Source organism: Sciurus vulgaris, assembly GCF_902686455.1.
Source record: "Sciurus vulgaris genome assembly, chromosome: 5".
In the NCBI taxonomy this organism is placed as follows: Eukaryota; Metazoa; Chordata; class Mammalia; order Rodentia; family Sciuridae; genus Sciurus; species Sciurus vulgaris.
The window spans coordinates 102,980,351-103,000,929 of NC_136465.1; the positions used below are offsets into that span (position 1 = coordinate 102,980,351).

Here is a 20,579-nt window from a genome sequence, read left to right on the forward strand (position 1 = left end):
GAAGACACAAGAAATAAGTATGTGTGAGGATACATCTAGCACTGTGTTAAGAAGATGAGAAACTGTACTTGAGAATGGATTTGTGGTTCCTGGAAAGTGGAGTCCTTGGTGAAATGAAATCTCTAGCACATTCTTCATGACTAACTAAGCTCTGGAGACTCATCTTGTGCTAAAAGAGTTCACTGGAAACTAGGTTTTAAAAGACCATAATGCCTGTTTGTTGGTGCACAACAGAATACGTCTGGCACATTTAAAGATAACAGGTTTCTCACAGAACATTTTTTTTTTTTTTGGGTAGAAACAGCAGTAGCTATAGAAGCTCATTATTTTGAGATGACCTGAAAAGAAAGAAAGATACTTCCAGTGATTCAGGATGAAATGTGATAGAATTCACATCCTAAAGACACACCTGGAGCCACGGCTTTGTCTAGCTTTTCAAGTCATTATAAAACAAGTTCATTTTACGCACCCCTGACAGTGGACACCCAAGCAATAGGTGAGATCAAGCTGGATATTTCCATAGCTCGAAATCAGTAGCTTCTAGATATTTATCAATACTTTCATAGTACTTCAAAAGTAAAATTTGTTTAAATCTCATTGATTCATTAAAGGCTTCTGTTTATAACTTTTTAAAATTAGCAACAAAGGTTATTATGTAAAATATTGACACTAACATGGACTCATGCATTTTGATAAAAAAAAGTCTTCTTTTTTAAAGCTGTAAACTGAAAAACTACTATGCAGCATGAATGATGAGTTTTACTCATCACACTAAAAGCATTTTAAGACTTTGAATCCTGACAGCTGTTGTAAAAAGGGTAATTCCCGGCAGAATCCCTCCCATCATCATGAAAATTTTGAATGTTTTGCAGTCAGAATGTGAAGTAATGATAAAGTCTGATACTAATCCATCCCAGTTTCCAAGTCTGTATGCATTTTCCCAAAGGCCTGCACAGAAGGTCAAACCTATGTGTGACCACAAGAAACATAAAACCTCATCTAAAAAGACTGAAAATAGAAAGGTTCAGAGAAAATTCAAATATTATTTTTAAAGCCCAAATAATTTGATATTTGCTATGCTATTAAATTTCAGAATCTCCCCAATTCTTTAGCAATGAAAACAGATACACTGTACAAAATGATTCTTAAAAAAGGTATCACAGAAAAAAAACCCTAAAAACATAGAGGCTGTTTTGATGTTTTTAGTTTGATACAATAAAATTATGAAATTCCAAGTATTGAGCTAAGGGAGACAAATGGGAGTGGTATCAAACTAAGTTGTTTTCAGTTTTATTTAAAATGAAAAATTACACAAGTATAAAAAAGTTCTTTCATGGTACTAATGTTTTAGAGGTAGAATGCAAAAAATACTGTCCTGGGATTCAGAAACCTGAATCCTAATAGCATCTCTGTGGTGTGTTGTCCTGGTAATATAATCCTTCATTCACTGAACATTTATTGAGTGCCTCCTATATAAGTTATGTGAGTTCTAAGATCCCACAGACGCTATTAAATTCTGTTGCTGCCCTCAAGAGACTCAGTTTAGAATTGGAGAATGAAATGGAAAAAAAATCTTTTTAATATCACTAGATGTACAAATTACAGTGTGGCATAAAGGACAGAAAACTGATTTTACTTGATAGGATGGTTCCCTGATTTTCCAGGGAATTTAATCCTTGTGTTGAGCCCTGAAAAATTCACAGGGGTTGGCCAGCCCAGATGACAATCCAGGAAGGCAACATAGGTGAAGGTGGCAACCTTTTTTAGAGACAAAAGTGCAAACAAAATAGCATGCTGGGTTCACAGAGCCGAAGCATTTTACCTGGCACAACAAAACACAAAGTACAAATCAAAGTAGAGGAGTAGGACATGAGGCTGCAGCAGAAGCTTCTGTGGAAGGGGCCTGGATATAATGCTTCACATTTGGGCTTTATTTTGTAGGCAATGGAAAAATCACAAAATGGACTTCAGAAAGAAATAATAGGATGAATTCTCTGCTGTGAAAATATCATCCCAGTGAGAAAGCCAAGTGGGTGGAATAGAGGCAGACTGCACCCTAGATACAGTCTTGAAGCACATTTCGAGTCATTATAGCAACAGCTGGCAGCTGCAGATTATCTGTGATGATGGACATGGTGAGATCAGGCTGAGGTGCAACTACAACCTGCATAAATATTTTCTTGGATGAACTACCCTGGGCTTTATCTTTATTTTCCTTCCTGTAACATTGGTAAATGAATTTGTTTTTATTGCTACCATAACAAATCACCACAAGCTCCATGGTTTAAAACAACACAGATTTATTATCTTACAGTTTTACAGGTCAGAAATCTGAAGAGTCTCACTGGGTAAAAAGCCAAAAGTGTCAGCAAGGCACCATTCTTTTTTGGAGAATCCAGGGGAAAGCTGTTTCCTTGGTTTCTTCCAGCTTTAGTGTTTTGCTATATTCCAAGGCTCATGGCCCATGTCCCACTCCTCTGGTTTCACTTTGCCTTTCTCTTTGTTTCCCTTTTCTACATTTAAGGGCCCTGGTGATTACAATGGGCATACTCAGATAATCCAGGGTAATCTCTCTAATTAAAGTAATCTGATGAGCACATGCAATTCAGTCTGCCACCTTTATTTGCCCTGGGCCAAGTAATAAAACATATCCATAGGTTCTAGAGATTATATATCTTTGGGGGGGACATTATTCTGCCTAACTCAAGGAAGGTGTTAGTAAACAATAAAATAAGCAAAGGCCAACAATTAGAAGGAAAAGGTGGGTAATGGAAGATAAGGACAATGGAAAGGGCAATCAGTTCCAGAAAAATTCAGGTAACAACTATATTCTCTTTCATAGGGCACGGATTGACATATCGAGGTCAAAATAACTCACAAACCTTATTTTAAAAATCAGGTCATGGAGCTGCAGAAAGACATGTTTAACTTAAATTTTAATATGTATAAAATTCAGTGCTCTCCTAAGTGATGGTATCGGCCAACCTTTTATATCATGGGCTACCGCTATTTATTGTGTTCTACACCTTTATGTAGTAGTCTGAGTTTTCAAGGAATGAGTATGCACTCAAAAGTTGCACAAAGCATAAGAGAACCTTCTTCATAAGACAACAACATGAACAACTGAACAAAGTTTTCTTTTCCTGTTAAATCCAAAGGAGGAATGCCTGCTGTTTTCAAGGTCATTTCATAATATGGATCAGACACATCATCATCATCTTTAGAGAGTCCCAGGAAACCTCTGGTTATCTCCAGCACCACTTCTCCCCAAGTTGAAAGGCTTGAGGGCAGTGTACTCTCACTGAAGACGAACTTCACGATCATTCGTGGAGGTGTAGGAGTAGAAAATACATGCATTGCTATCTCAGAAATTATGAGATAGCCAGCTTCCAGTCTTGAATTTTAAATCTAAGACATAATAGCTCTAGAAAATATGTAGGCTTTAGTAATGACAACATATCCTCAAGATGACTTCTAACTACAAATGAAAGAATTAACACGATTACTTCATGTGCAAAACACATCCTATTAAATTCCTGTTTGAACAAAGCATTTCTTAAGAATTTCTAATTTTTTTGGTTTCTTGAGGCCATCCCTTTCCACTACTGCTAATATTACAGAGCTTAACAGTAAGAAGTAGGCACTGGGTAATTGTTGAGTTTATTGGATTTGTCTGCCACAAAATGTCAAAAAGGAATTAAGAATGTTTATAATAAAAAACTACCTGAGAAACGTGCTGTAATGAATATTGATCAAGAGGAGAGAGTAGAAGCGGTAGAAGATGATCACATGAAAACCTTAGCTGCAAAAGTACTACAAGAGAGCTCTAAAATTCCTGGCAGACAAGGCAAAATAGTTAAGGACACTCTTAACTATCTTACAAAATAAGAGACAAACTTTATGGGCAAAAAATTATAAAGACTTTAATATCATGAATAAAAGGGATATGGAACATACTCATCCTGACAGAGTCAGTTAAGTAGCTCAAGTTAATTGCTGAAATTTAGTCACAATTAGTTTGATTTATGTGGCATAAAGGTGTAATGTTTGAGCAGTATTCCAGAAACTTCCAAAAAGTCATCTACTAACCTTGTTTTGCGCATCAGTCTTATGGGTTATGCTCATAGTGGGATATAGACTTAAGTTAAATGAGAAGACTAGAATTTACAGAGTAGCTGAACAACCATAATCCCTGGGGGATTTCCATTATCTAAGTTATATGTGATATTTTTGGCTTTTTTTTATGAGTTCCTAGTATTACAAAATATATTTATACCATATGCCAAGGTACATTGACTACAGTATTTAAAATGTCATCCTAATAAATGTTCTTTTAAGTGAATTATATTTTCCTCTTGAGATAGTGTTTATATAGTCAAAGCATGGATAAGTATGGAAAATACGTGAATAGTTTCAAGAGAAAAATGTTTTAACCAATACACAAAAAAATCATTTAAAAACTGAAATTTCAAACATATTTTTATGTATTTTACATACAGAAAAACCACCTGGTATATTATTAGAGGCAAGATATGAAACAGAAAATAGAAGAATAGTAGAAATTAGGAGTATACATAGTCATGTGTTGAGGTAACATACTAGTGAACTCTTATCATGCTATTCTTGAATCAAACAATGATCCAAAAATCATAGTAATCCTCAGAACACAATTACTAATCTAACACTAAGGCTAACTTTTAATGTATTAAAAAAAAAACCTTCAAAATTTAAATGATTTTATTAGTATTTAGGAAGAAAAAAGATTTTAAAAAGTATGCCAAAGTAGCTTCTGAGGAAGTTCTATGGCACCTTAACTTTCCCATGTGACCCTACCCTCTACCCCAGAAACCAGTCTCCTTATTCTGGCTTTATCCTTCTGGAAACATCAGGAAAGATCACTCACTTGTCTCTTCCAGCACAACCAGATCACTGACCTTTCTTTAAGTATCACTAACAATGGCAGAAGTTCTCTAATGTAACCTTTAATTCATCAGTTTTCCAAATAATCTTATGACTTCTGTCCATAAAATATACTTCCTTGGCACTCGACATTTGTGACTTCACACAGGCTCACATCTCCCATTTTTTGAGCTGTATGGATATCAAATTAGGGGCGACTATTGCCAAACCTGTTTATGTCTGTTACTATAACTATTTAATAAAATGATAAATCAATCAGTAAATTGTAAATGTTAGAAGAGTTGTAATAAAAACAAAACCCTAATTTTTGGAAAGAGTCAAGAAAGGTAAGTTATTACAACTGTATAACACAACCTTAAAAAATTAGAGATAAAATGTAAAAGTCTAGGAAATTTTGTCCTTGCTTTACTTCTCAAAAGTTATTCTTGCTCCCCCCGCTGGGAGCGCCGTAAAGGAGGCCGCTCGGCACAGCGCTGGGACTCGGAGCAGCCACTGGGGCTCCGGCGGCTGCCCAGGGGAAGAGTGGCGAGGAGAGCTGTGTGGACTCAGGACACCGGGGCCTGCCCTGAGGAGGAGGAGAGGAGCGTGGCCACTTGGATTCGGAGAGACTGCACCAGAGCTACAGGCGGTTGCCAGAGGAGAAGCTGCGCGGCGAGCTGTTTGGAATCAGAACGACGCTTCTGAACACCGGGGCCTGCCCTGAGGACGAGGAGGAAGAGGAGCGGCCGCTTGGATTCGGGTGACTACACCAGAGCTACAGGCGGTTGCCAGAGAAGGGTCTGCGTGGCGAGCTGTTTGGACTCTGACCACTTCTGAACCCCGGGGCCTGCCCGGAGGAGCAGGAGAAGGAGGAGGAGGAGCGCGGCGGGTCCTTTGGACTCGCAGTGACTGCATTAGCGCTCCAGGCGGCTGCTCAGAGGAGAAGGCGAGTGGTGAGTTGTTTGGTCTTAAAGTGACAGCTCCTGAACACAGGGGGGCTGCCTGGAGGAGAAGCGTGGTGGGACGCTTGGTGGGTCACGTGGATTCAGAGCCACTCAGAGGGACTGCTCCTGAACACCCGGGGGGTTATCTGGAGAAGGAGGAGGAACAGGGAGGGTCACTTCGACTCGGAGTGATTGATTGCCCCGGGCACGGGTGGTTGATGGGAGGAGGAGGCACGAAGTGAGTTTCTTGGACTCCTAGTGACCGCACCGGCATACTGGGCGGCTGTCTGGAGGAAGAGGCCTGTGGCGGGTCTCTGGGACTCAGAGCGATTGTTCGGGGCCACAGGTGGCTGCTCAGAGGAGGGGCCACGCAGCCAGGCGATTAGGTGCAGAGCAGGGTCCCAGGATCTAGGAGGCTTCTGGGTGGAAGAGCCGCACAGAGACAGGCTTAGGGCGGAGCGAAGGTTCCAGGCCTGTGGGCAAATGCTCTGAGGAGGGGCAGCCTAAGGAGATTCATCTGCGAACGGTGAGGCTCCCAGGCCCAGGAGGTAGGGCCGGGCCCCTGGAAACTTTGCAGAGGAAGGCAGCCCAGCCCAGGCAGTAGCTGTAAATTGAGGGGAACCTCTAGGAGGAAACTGACCAGCGAGACCTCCCCACTGGGTGAGTCTTCCCTGCCTGGTGAGGTTTCCCCACAAGGACGGTAAAACCAGAGACACAGGCCCAAACAGGCCTTGCCTCAGCCCACAGCCTAGGTCCCCTTTGGATGACCATTGGTCAACAAGTGGAGGCACCTCTGCCCACTAGCAGGGAATATACCCCACCTGAAGGCCACCACTCCTAGAGAGGCAGCTTCCTTGTGGAGCACCGCATAATCAACTTCCTCCAAGACTTCAGCCTACTGAAGGCTAAGAGGGGATATATATAGAAATCTTCAGGGACATTGTAAATCAACAGAGGAAATCTGCAATATCTCAGCGGTCCACTGATATCTGAACAATATGAGAAAACAAGGAAAGAAAATGCTGCAAACAAATCTAGATGTTACATCAATAAAACCCAATGACAGCATGGCAGAAGAAATGACAGAAAAGGAGTTCAGAATGTACATAATTAAAATGATCAGAGAAGCAAACGATGAGATGAAAGAGCAAATGCAAGCATTGAATGATCGCACCAATCGACAGTTAAAAGAGCAAATACAGGAAGCAAAAGATCATTTCAATAAAGAGAGATATTGAAAAAAAACCAAACAGAAATCCTTGACATGAAGGAAACAATAAAGCAAATTAAGAACTCCACAGAAAGCATATCCAATAGGATAGAACACCTGGAAGACAGAACCTCAGACATTGAAGACAAAATATTTAACCTTGAAAACAAAGTTGAACAAACAGAGAAGATGGTAAGAAATCATGAACAGAATCTACAAGAACTATGGGATATCATGAAAAGGCCAAATTTAAGATTTATTGGGATTGAGGAAGGTCTAGAGAAACAAGCCAAAGGAATGAACAACCTATTCAATGAAATAATATCAGAAAATTTCCCAAATCTGAAGAATGAAATGGAAAATCAAGTTCAAGAGGCTTACAGGACTCCAAATACACAAAATTACAACAGACCCACACCAAGGCACATTATAATGAAAATACCTAACATACAAAATAAAGACAGAATTTTAAAGGCTGTGAGAGAAAAGAACCAAATTACATTCAGGGGGAAACCAATACGCATATCAGCAGATTTTTCAATCCAGACCCTAAAAGCTAGAAGGGCCTGGAACAACATTTTTCAAGCCCTGAAAGAAAATGGATGCCAACCAAGAATCTTATACCCAGCAAAACTTACCTTCAAATTTGACGATGAAATAAAATCCTTCCATGATAAACAAAAGCTAAAAGAATTTACAAAAAGAAAGCCAGCATTACAGAACATTCTCAACAAAATATTCCATGAGGAAGAGATGAAAAACAAAGAAGCAAATCAGCAAAGGGAGGAATTATCCTAAAGGAATTGTCAAATAAAGGAGGAAACAAGTTGTGTCAAACAAATAAATAAACAAAATTTTAAAAATGAACCAAATGACCGGGAAACCAAATCATTTCTCTATAATAACCCTGAATGTTAATGGCCTGAATTCATCAATCAAAAGACATAGACTGGCAGACTGGATTAAAAAGAAAGATCCAACAATATGTTGCCTGCAAGAGACTCACCTCATAGAAAAAGATACCCATAGATTAAAGGTGAAAGGATGGGGAAAAACATACCATGCACATGGACTCAGCAAAAAAGCTGGAGTATCCATCCTCATTTCCGATAATGTGGACTTCAAGCCAAAGTTAGTCAGAAGGGATAAAGAAGGTCATTTCATACTGCTTAAGGGAAGCATATATCAGCAAGATATAACAATCATAAACATCTATGCCCCAAACAGTGGCTCATCTATGTATGTCAAACAAATCCTTCTCAATTTCAGAAACCAAATAGACCACAACACAATAATACTAGGTGATTTTAACACGCCGCTCTCACCACTGGACAGATCTTCCAGACAAAAATTGAACAAAGAAACCATAGATCTCAACAACACAATCAATAATTTAGACTTAACGGACATTTATAGAATATACCATCCAACCAAGAGTGAATACACTTTCTTCTCAGCAGCACATGGATCCTTCTCTAAAATAGACCATATATCATGCCACAAAGCTAATGTTAGCAAATACAAGAAGATAGAGACACTAGCATGTATTTTATCAGATCATAATGGATTGAAGTTAGAAATAAATGAAAGAGTAAAACACAGAAACTATTCCAACATCTGGAGATTAAACAATATGCTATTATATGATGAATGGATAACAGAAGATATTAGGAAGGAAATTAAAAAATTCTTAGAGGTAAATGAGAACAAAGAAACATCATATCAAAATCTCTGGGACACTATGAAAGCAGTACTTAGAGGGAAATTTATTTCATGGAGCGCATTTAATAAAAGAAGTAAAACTCAAGAAATAAACAACCTAACACTACAGCTCAAAGCCCTAGAAAAAGAAGAACAGAACAGCACCAAAAGTAGTAGAAGACAGGAAATAGTTAAACTCAGAGCTGAAATCAATGAAATTGAAACAAAAGAAACAATACAAAAAATTGACAAAATAAATAGTTGGTTCTTCAAAAAAATAAACAAAATTGATAAACCTTTAGCCACACTAACAAAGAGAAGACGAGAGAAAACCCAAATCACTAAAATTCGGAATGAACAAGGAAATATCACAACAGACAGGATGGAAATACAAAACATAATTAGAAGCTATTTTGAAAATCTATACTCCAACAAAATAGAAAATTTCGAAGACATCAACAGGTTTCTAGAGACATATGAATTGCCTAAACTGAATGAGGAGGATATAAACAATTTAAATAGACCAATTTCAAGTACTGAAATAGAAGAAGTCATCAAAAGCCTACCAACAAAGAAAAGTCTGGGACCAGATGGGTTCTCAGCTGAGTTCTACAAAACCTTTAAGGAAGAGCTCATTCCAATACTTCTCAAAGTATTCCATAAAATAGAAGAGGAGGGAACCCTCCCAAACTCATTCTATGAAGCCAATATCACACTGATACCTAAACCAGACAGAGACTCATCAAGGAAAGAAAATTTCAGACCAATATCCTTAATGAACATCGACGCAAAAATTCTCAACAAAATTTTAGCAAATCGCATACAAAAACATATTAAAAAGATAGTGCACCATGATCAAGTGGGTTTCATCCCAGGGATGCAAGGTTGGTTCAACATCAGGAAATCAATAAACGTAATTCACCATATTAATAGACTTAAAGTCAAGAATCACATGATTATTTCAATAGATGCAGAAAAAGCATTTGATAAAATACAGCACCCCTTCATGCTCAAAACACTAGAAAAAATAGGGATAGTGGGAACATTCCTTAACATTGTAAAGGCCATTTATGCTAAGCCCATGGCTAATATCATTCTAAATGGTGAAAAACTGAAAGCATTCCCCCTAAAAACTGGAACAAGGCAGGGATGCCCTCTTTCACCACTTCTATTCAACATCGTTCTTGAGACTCTGGCCAGAGCAATTAGACAAACCAAAGAAATTAAAGGGATACGAATTGGAAAAGAAGAACTCAAACTATCCCTGTTCGCTGATGACATGATTATATATTTAGAGGAACCTGGAAATTCCACCAGAAAACTCTTAGAACTCATAAGTGATTTCAGTAAAGTAGCAGGTTACAAGATCAATGCCCATAAATCCAACGCATTTTTATACATAAGTGATGAATCTTCAGAAAGAGAAATTAGGAAAACTACCCCATTCACAATAGCCTCGAAAAAAATAAAATACTTGGGAATCAATCTCACAAAAGAGGTGAAAGACCTCTACAATGAGAACTATACAACACTAAAGAAAGAAATTAAAGAACACCTTAGAAGATGGAAAGATCTTCCATGTTCTTGGATAGGAAGAATTAATATTGTCAAAATGGCCATACTACCTAAAGTGCTATACAAATTCAATGCAATTCCAATTAAAATCCCAATTGTGTACCTTACAGAAATAGAGCAAGCAATTATGAAATTCATCTGGAAGAATAAGAAACCCAGAATAGCTAAAGCAATCCTTAGCAGGAAGAGTGAAACAGGGGGTATTGCAATACCAGATCTTCAACTCTACCACAAAGCAATAGTAACAAAAACGGCATGGTATTGGTACCAAAATAGAAAGGTAGATCAATGGTACAGAATAGAGGACACGGACACAAACCCAAATAAATACAATTTTCTCATACTAGACAAAGGGGCCAAAAATATGCAATGGAGAAAAGATAGCCTCTTCAACAAATGGTGCTGGGAGAATTGGAAATCCATATGCAACAGAATGAAACTAAACCCCTATCTCTCACCATGCACGAAACTAAACTCAAAATGGATTAAGGACCTCGGAATCAGACCAGAGACCCTGCAGATTATAGAAGAAAAAGTAGGTCCAAATCTTCACCTTGTTGGTCTAGGACCAGACTTCCTTAACAGGACTCCCATAGCACAAGAAATAAAAGCTAGAATCAACCACTGGGATAGATTCAAACTAAAAAGCTTTCTCTCAGCAAAGGAAACTATCAGCAATGTGAAGAGAGAGCCTACAGAGTGGGAGAATATCTTTGCCAATCATACTTCAGATAGAGCACTAATCTCCAGAATCTATAAAGAACTCAAAAAACTCTACTCCAAGAATTCAAATAGTCCAGTCAACAAATGGGCTAAGGAAATGAATAGACACTTCACAGAAGAAGATCTACAAGCAATCAACAAACATATGGAAAAATGTTCAACATCTCTAGTAATAAGAGAAATGCAAATCAAAACCACCCTAAGATTCCATCTCACCCCAATTAGAATGGCGATTATCAAGAATACGAGCAACAACAGGTGTTGGCGAGGATGTGGGGAGAAAGGTACACTCATACACTGCTGGTGGGGCTGCAAATTAGTGCAGCCACTATGGAAAGCAGTGTGGAGATTCCTTAGAAAACTTGGAATGGAACCACCATTTGACCCAGCTATCCCACTCCTTGGCCTATACCCAAAGGACTTAAAATCTGCATACTACAGAAATACAGCTACATCAATGTTCATAGCTGCTCAATTCACAATAGCCAGACTGTGGAACCAACCTAGATGCCCTTCAATTGATGAGTGGATAAAGAAACTGTGGTATATATATACAATGGAATATTACTCAGCCATAAAGAATGATAAAATTATGACATTTGCAGGCAAATGGATGAAATTGGAGAATATCATGCTAAGTGAGATAGGCCGATCTCAAAAAGCCAAAGGACGAATGATATCGCTGATAAGTGGAGGATGACACATAATGGGGGGGAGGGAAGGGTTAGAGTTAGGGTTAGGGAGGGGGGCAAGTATGGAGGAAGGAACTACTGTATAGAGGGTAAAGAGGGGTGGGAGGGGTGGGGGGAAGGGAAAAAATAACAGAATGAATCAAACAACATTGCTCTATGTAAATTTATGATTACACAAATGGTATGCCTTTACGCCATGTACAGAGAAACAACATGTATCCCATTTGTTTACAATAAAAAAAATAAATAAATAAATTATTTCACATATGCAGTCCTTAATTAAACAACAACAACAACAAAAAAAGTTATTCTTTAGTTCTTGCTCTGTTTTAGAGAATCTAAAATTTGAAATTCACTGATGACAATATAGGTGTGGTTTATGTAAGAAAACCAATGTGGAAGCTAAAATAGTAGATATGATGAATTATTTTACAATGAAAACTGTTATAGTTTAAATAGGAGGTGTGCACTAAAAGCTGATGTGAGGCAATACTAGTTCATCCAGAGGTGAAATGGTTGGGTCAGGAGAGCCTTAATCTAATTAGCGTTTTAATCTTCTTGAATGGATTAACTCCTTGGTAACCATAAGCAGGTAGTGTGTGGCTTGAGGAGGTAGGTCATTGAGGGGTGTGCCTTTGGGTCTTACATTTTGTCCTTGTTGAGTGGAGTTTTCTCCCTCTGCTTCCTGGTTGCCTTTCCTCAGCTGCTTTCCTCTACCACACATTTTGGTCATGATGTTTTTCCTCATTTCAGATGCCAAGGAATGGAGTTGGCACTCTATGTATGGACTGAGACCTCTGAAAACATGAGCCCCAGATAAACTTTTTCCCCTCTAAAATTGTTCCTGTTTGGTCTTTTGTCACAGAGGCAAACAAACTGGCTAAAACAGTGTTTAAGATACATATTTCCTCTTAATTAAAAAAAGTCTTACCTGACTAACATGTCAGATAAGAGGGCTTTCCCTTCTCTTCACCCTGTCTCAATTCCCTGCTTATTTTGAGTTTAAGACTTTCAGGCCACCCATTCTCACCTGGTTATTTACCTAAACACTCACTAGGTCCACTCCCTAATTTGACCCCATTGTACTCTCATCCCAGCCCTCTCACACTCTCTGGGTCAGGTGAACCAAGTGTGGAACTTGGCACCACTTTCTTACCTGGATCTACAGGGCAGGCTGTTTCCCCTTATTTCCTATTTTCCTCTGAGCCTTAGTAGTGGAAAGGATGAAGAGGAAGGGAACAAAAATTACTACAGCACATTTTAGTCATATGTATAAATATTATATACTGGGGATTGCACCCAGGGGCACTTCACTACTGAACTACTTCCCTACTCATTTTTATTTTTAACGTTGAGATAGGGTATGGCTAAATTGGCTGAGGCTGACCTCAAACTTGTGATACTCCTGCCTCAGCCTCCCAATTTACTGGGATTACAGGCAAGTGCCACTGTACCCAGCTTAATTCTCCTTATTTAGCTCTTTATCTACTTTCTGGTCAGTACCTGCCTCACGTTTTTCTTCTTCACTTTTATTCCTGTGTTATGATTCTTGGTGCCAGTAGCATCATCATGGGTCACACATATGACACCTGTCTCTTAAGTTCTCCCCTTCCATATCCTTCAGGTTTCCTCATCTGGTCAACACAGCCCACCCTCTCAGCTCACTTATTTTAAGTTGCCCATTCACACAATTCTTGAGTCTTGCCGACTTTAATCCAGAGTCTCCACCTTTTTTTCAGTTATCCATCATCATTATTCTGCCTCATTCCCAGTATTACAGGAGTCTTAAGGGGTTTACATTTCCCAAACCAGATATTCTCAGATATTCGTGCACTACAAAATGACCTGGAAGTCTGGTTAAAATACATGGATTTCTGGGCACCACCTCCAGAATTTTTCATTCAATAGGTCTAGGACTAAGAATTTGCACTTCTAGCAAGTTTTCAGTTGATGCTGAAGTTGCTTTGAAAACAACCTCCCTGAACCATTATTTTTTTATATATTTATTATTCTTATTTTTTTATTATTACAAACTGAATTTTGATTTACTATACACAAATGGGTTACATCTTTCTGTTTCTATGGTTGTGCATGATGTAGATTCATTTCATTCGTATAATCATACATGTACATAGGGGTAATGATGTCTATTTCATTCCACCATCTTTCATACCCCTGCCCCTTCTCCCTCTCAGTTCCCTCTACATAATCTAAAGTTCCTCCATTCTTCTCTCACCCCTAACCCCCAACTCTCATTGTGTATCACATCCATTTATCAGGGAAAACATTTGGTCTTTGGTTTTTTGGGATTGGCTTGTTTCACTCAGCATGATATTCTCCAATTCCATCCATTTGTCTGCAAATACCATAATTTATTCTTATTGAATAATATTCCATTGTGCATATATATCATGGTTTCTTTATCCGTTCATCTGTTGAAGGTCATCTAGGTAGGTTCCACAAACTAGCTATTGTGAATTGAACTGCTATAAACATTGATGTGGCTGCATTACTGTAGTAAAAGAACCCAATCAATAAATGGGCCAAGGAATTGGACACTTTACAGAAGATACACAGGCAATTAATAAATATATAAAAAAGTGTTCAACATCTCTAGTAATCAGAGAAATGCAAATTAAAACAACTTTAAGATTTCATCTTACTTCAATTAGAATGGCTATTATCAAGAACACAAAAAGTAAACGATGTTGGCATGGACTTGTGGGAAAAGGCACACTTTTACATTGCTGGTAGAGTTACAAATTGGTGCAGCCATGCTGGAAAGCAGTGTGGAGAATCCTCAGAAAACTTGGAATGGACCCACCTTTTGACCCAGTTATTCCACTCCTCAGTTTATACCCAAAGGACTTAAAATTAGCATACTACAGTGATGTAGCCTAAACCATTATTATAATCACTTTTTCCCATTCTCAAGTTCTCTGGCCTGTAATCATTTTCTTTGTCATACTCATATCATAAACTACGTTCATTTGTATCCAGTTATTCTTCTGCTCTGCCATTACACCTAGCAGCTGGAAGGATCTAGAGAAAAACACAGTGTAACAAATTACTTTCACTTGAAATTCCCTAAGATGCCCACTTTCTAACTTAAAAGGACGAGTTTTGTAGCATCTGCTTGGAGGAGGGGCTCTCGCCTAATACTCCCTCAGGAAGTATGAGCGATTTGAGAAGTGCACTTTTGACTCACCACCACCAAATCTACCACCCTACCTGATCCATTCTGCACCAACTCACGAATACCAGTCAGCATTCAAATATAGCCCTGCTACATTTCTTCTTTAATATTTCCTGCTAAAATTACTCATCTCCTTTACATTTCCCCAGCAATTTATCTGTAGCTCTCTTACAGCATACACCATTTCCTCTGACAGAGTTACTTTAAGAAATATGTTTCTTCTAGAAAACTGCCAACTCAAAAATTTTTTTTTATGTGTGGTTAATCTTTGTAACTGCCAAAGCAGGCTCTGACTACATTTTTAGACACTTAATAATGTTTATTTAAATAAATGAATGGGATATGCAGGCTTATGACTGTATCTTTAAACACTAATGTTTATTTAAATAAATGAATGGGATATGACCCTTCTACCACTCTTTTTTACCTTGTCTATATCTTTATTGAAATATGATTCATATATCAAAGCTTTACCTTTTAAGGTATATAATTAAGGGGCTGGGGTCGTGGCTAAATGGTAGAGTGCTTGCCTGGCATGTGTGAGGCACAGGGTTTGATTCTCAGCACTGCATATAAAGAAATGAATAAAATAAAGGTTCATCAACATCTAAAAAAATATTAAAAAATAAAAGATATCTTAAAAAAGATATAATTAAGTGAATTTTAGTCTGGACAATTTTAAAACTATTTTTATAATAATTAATGTTAAAAATAAAGTATTCAAATAATTCAGAGGGTTTAGGAAAAACAAGTTCCTTGGAATGGGATGAAGAGTAAGGGTAGGGGGCTATGTCCTGAATGCATCAACATACTCTCCATTTTGCTGTACTCCTTCCTACCTCACTACCAGCCACCTTGAGTTCCTAGGTGCCCTGACGGCTGGAAAACCCACTTTGAAATGACTCCATTCAAAGGAGGCTGAGGCAGGAGGATATCAAGTTTGAGGCCAGCCTCTGGAACTCAGTGCTGAACTCAGTCTTGAAATATAAAACAAAGAAGTTGTAGCTCAGTGCTAGAGCACTCAAGTTTAATCCCCAGTAACGTACACACCCACACGTCCACAAACACATACCTACCTATGACTTGTTTACTTTTTATGCTAACATTGACACAAATTCCTTTTCCCATCATTTATTATCCACTTAGTTTCAAGTTGTGCCATCTAACACCTCATTAAAGCAAAGGTGACAGTCTATTTAAAATTCTTCTCAGGAGGTTTAAGAGCCTGAGTGTAAAGGAAAAAAAAAAAAAAAAAAAAAAAGGGCAGTTCATGGCATTTGCTTCAGGAAGAACACTGCTCTCAGGACTATCAAAGGGAATAAAATGGTATTTTATTTTAAGCTCTAACAGCCTTGAACATTTGTGAGTGAAAAAGTTTGCAAGAATTTTTTATTTTATATAAAAACATTTTAGAGCATGGTCACAAAGAATGTGATTATGCAAAAATATGCACTTTTTTGCACATTACTTATATTATGCACATTACTTATATCTCCGTGGAATCACAAACTGGGAAAATAGAACAGGAGCATGTGGAATGAAGGGAGAAAAAAAGCAAGACACAAAAGCATGCTGAGGGTAGAATCTGTTAAAGGAAAAATACATAAACCAAAATATCAGACAGATTGTCTCAAGGTGGTGAGATTGAGGTATGGCTTTTCATCTTTATGTTTTTCGTCTTTATTTTTAATTTCTTAAATTTTTTGTGTATTAAAATTTTGTAGATTACAATGTATTATATACATTGTATTCAAGTACCATCAGTCTCCAACTCACTGAACTAAATCTAATATTACTTTAAGTAAAGGAAACATGAAATAATCATTAGGAACTTACATCATATGTTTGTCTTCAGAGAGACTTTTTTTTTTCTTTGCCAAACTCAGTATTTTCTGAAATTGAATAAACCATGTCCTTTACCTCCTGGGGCTGACAAACTACAAACAAGACATGGTAATAATCCTGTCTTAACTACTTAATTCAACAAATATTTAGACATGGCGATGGCAACAGATTTTTAAACAGAAATAAGTGCATAATGGCTAAACATCTCAATCAGATACAATTACAATCCATTTATTCAAGGACTTCTATGTATACAGTGGAAGGAAAAAGACGATGGGCAAAAGATGGTGTTATGATTTAGATGAGAGATGTCCCCAAAAAGCTCATGTGTAAGGCAATGCAAGAAGGTTCAGAGGTGAAATAATTAGATTATGAGAGCCTTCAACTACTCAATGGATTAGCCCACTGATATGGATTAACTGGGTGATGACTGTAGGCAGGCAGGGTGTGCCTGGAGAAGGAAGGTCACTGTGGGCCTGCCTTTGTGGTTTATATTTTGTCCCTGGTGAGCATATCTCTCTCTGCTTCCTGGTTGCCATGTCCTGAGCTGCTTTCCTCTGTCATGCCCTTCTGCCAGGATGTTCTGCAACACCTCAGGCCCACAGCTATGGAGTTGGTCAACCACGGACAGAATGAACCTCTGAAACCATGAGCCAAAATAAAATTTTCCTCCTTTATGTTGGTTCTTGTCACATCTTTTGGTCACAGTGATGCAAAGCTCATTAAAACATGGAGATTGTTGGGGAGGGCAGGACCTTGCATTCTACTGAGGGAGACGGTTCATCACACAAAAACAGCATGGCACTGGGCCAGGCTCTGTGCGAGCAGTTAAGACAAGGTGCTGCTGGAACATGAAGGTTGTCATTAACTGCCTAACCATCCAAACAGCTCACTAGTGATTCCAGTTAGCCATATGATTGTTTCCCATATTCCAGTTCTGAAAATCTACAAAGAGGTAAAGAAATCAGGATGCTAGTTACCATCTGGTTTAGTTGGGGAGAGCATTTACGCTCAAAGATGATACACAGGAGAATGGTCAAGGACCTAAGAGATGTAAGTCATAATTCGGATGAAAAATGCCTATTTGATTTACTAACTAGAAAAACTGTAGTGGCAGACGTGGGCAGTAGAGTCAGCAAGGAAATTCTTGGTTTTGATTTCATAGCAGATGACATTTACCTGAATGGGGACTGTGTTAAAGAAGCACCTTTGATGCAGGGGATCCAGGATAAAATGGAAGAGGGGCTCCAGACATGCAGTTCATGTAGCAGAAAACCTGAGTGGGGTAGCATGCATCCCTGAGCACCAGGATGCTATAAAATCGTTAGGACTGCTCAGTTCCCAAAGATTTTTTAATGCACTTTTAAAAGATTTTTTAGAATGACTCCCTTAACTTTGAAATGATCTAATGTTTAGTCTCTGACCTTGATGAAAAGGGGGCTTAGAGAAAAGAAATGAGAGGCGAAGGAGGGTGCATGGCTGTGACCAAATACTAAAAGAAGTACTAAGACAGTTCCTGTAGCAAATATTCTATATTTGGCACATTTGTTTCCCTCTCCTCTTCTATAAAGTGGATAAAAGAATTGCGTGGCATCGTTTAACTCTCCTATGTATCAAAATCTATACCTATGAGTTCAGATTATTAGAATCAATTTTCTATGAAAAGAATTACACAAATATTAATGGGTATTGTAGCCCCACCACCAAAACGCCCAGAGAGAAATTCTTTCTGGTAGTATAGGGGAATTCGTATACTCACTGGGACAAGTGACTTGTCCCTAAACCATGGGAAAAAAACCATGTCTTTCTTTTTGTGCTGGTTGCTAAAACATTTAGAGCAACATGGATCTCAGACTTCAGTATGAACAAGAATCACCTGCAGATTGTTATAAATGCAAAATTAAGCTGACCATTCTCTTTGTCCATCTGTACCCTCCCATGCAGGACTGTTATTAATTTTAAAGGGATTTGGTGATTCCAAAACCACTCTGAAAAGGAAAGGTTATGTGATCTGTTTGCACAGCCACTACTCTATAGTAAGTTTCTTGTGCAGAAACCATGTTCTTCTACTTTGACCTATTCCCTAGGTCATCAATTTCAAAGTTTATTTACCACTATTGTTCCTCTGTACATTTAACTACATTCTCTAACTCTGAAAAAAAGAAGGGGTAAAGTGAATAAAGACTTTTAAATTAATATGGATAAATATTATTTTTTCTCTTTCAAATATCATAGAAAGAAAGCTGATCAATTTTTTAATAGCAAAGGAACTAGTTGAGCTATGACGGCCCTGGGGAAAGAAACTGCAAAGAGAGGCCTGGCATACCAATGTATTATTAAATAGTAAATTAAGCAACTACCTTGATGTGGGCACACTGACAGCACTGTGCCCTTTGATGTTCAAACGGAAAGCCCGAGAATTGTACTTGGTTCATTTCTAGTGCACACATGCAGCACCCGGACCTGCTTATTCAATTATTAGCACAGCTGAAGGATCTTTCACAGATGACAGGAAAAAATGCTCATGTTTACACATGAAAAAAATGACCTGATGAAGAAGAGCATACATTTATTGAGGGAGTACTACATGAAGGACATTAATTTTATTTCTTAGAAATCACAGTGAAGCATTGAGTCATCTAGTTAATTCTGAAAAAAAAAAAAAAAAAGCAGCAAAATTAGGCATATATTTTTGAATTAAACATTTTTGTATGTTCAAATTAACTGTATTATCTTAACTCTCTTCTTCTCTTTGTGTGTGTAAAATCAATTTCAGAAATGCCCTTTTCATTCCTGTTCCTTATGATGAAAATATAAAGCTACTTCATTAGAAAATATGGACTAAGAAAAACAACAAGAATGATGACTTACTGAGCACCTTTTGAGTCCATAAGACTCAATTTTAGGGTCAGGATTAATGGAAGAAATCATTCCCTGATAAAAGAGGAATTGGAGAAATAACATCTGTTGGCACTTATTAAACAACAAGTGGTGTCCAGATGTGCTCTGCATATATATCATTCAATCACTGCAAACTTGACAAGAGACAATACTAAGCATTTTAGGGTGCAACTAACTCCACATGTAGGCTCTAGATTCCGTTCTCATAAGAACACAGGATTCCTAAAAGACTCTGAAGAGTTCTTATTCATTTTATTCACTCTACATGTAGGGCAAAACATAAAGATTCATGCATATTTACTGCTTTACATTTTTTTAAATAAAAATATTTTTACTTCTATAAAGTCTTTAGCTTAGCACTTCTGCTAAATAAGTTGTCACTGATAGTGAATTTCATAAAACAAAGCAACCATAAAAGCAATTAGTTAGGAAGAGACTCCCAGAGATGGGCAGATGGACAGGCAGTTTCTTAAAGGGATACCCCTCAAGTACACTGCCCCTCAAGGGGGTTATATAGCACCAGTCTTGGCCAGACTCAAAGGCCCAGACAACTAAACTCTCCTCTCCACTAAGAGCCCGAGCATCAGTGAATATACACTTAAGGAGTAGGCTTATCAGGAGAATATATAAACAACAAAGAGAGTCCTTGTACTAATGACTTAAGAAAATGTTTTCTCCCTCTGCATTGTGGCAATAATGGTAAGGCAAGAAATTATTAGATATTAAGCAAAAGTTTTTCTTTTTCATCTTTGACTCCTTTATTTCTCCTCCCAGGTTCAGTTATTCATTCCTGCAACAAATATTTTCTGAATACTTCCTATGTGCTAGATACTACTCTATGTGCTTCACTTTAAACACACACCTCCAGGATTCTGCCTTAAGGTGAACCTTTC

At 38.0% G+C, this 20,579-nt stretch overlaps 1 protein-coding gene and 1 long non-coding RNA gene across 3 annotated transcripts in view; one reads left to right on the forward strand and one right to left on the reverse strand.

Annotated features, from left to right (window-relative positions):
* LOC306660851 overlaps nt 1-20,579 on the forward strand; it is a 198,244-nt gene that overhangs the window by 118,174 nt on the left and 59,491 nt on the right. The gene's annotated exons all lie outside the window — the stretch shown is intronic.
* SLC2A13 (solute carrier family 2 member 13) overlaps nt 1-20,579 on the reverse strand; it is a 332,293-nt gene that overhangs the window by 111,957 nt on the left and 199,757 nt on the right. The window lies entirely within an intron of this gene.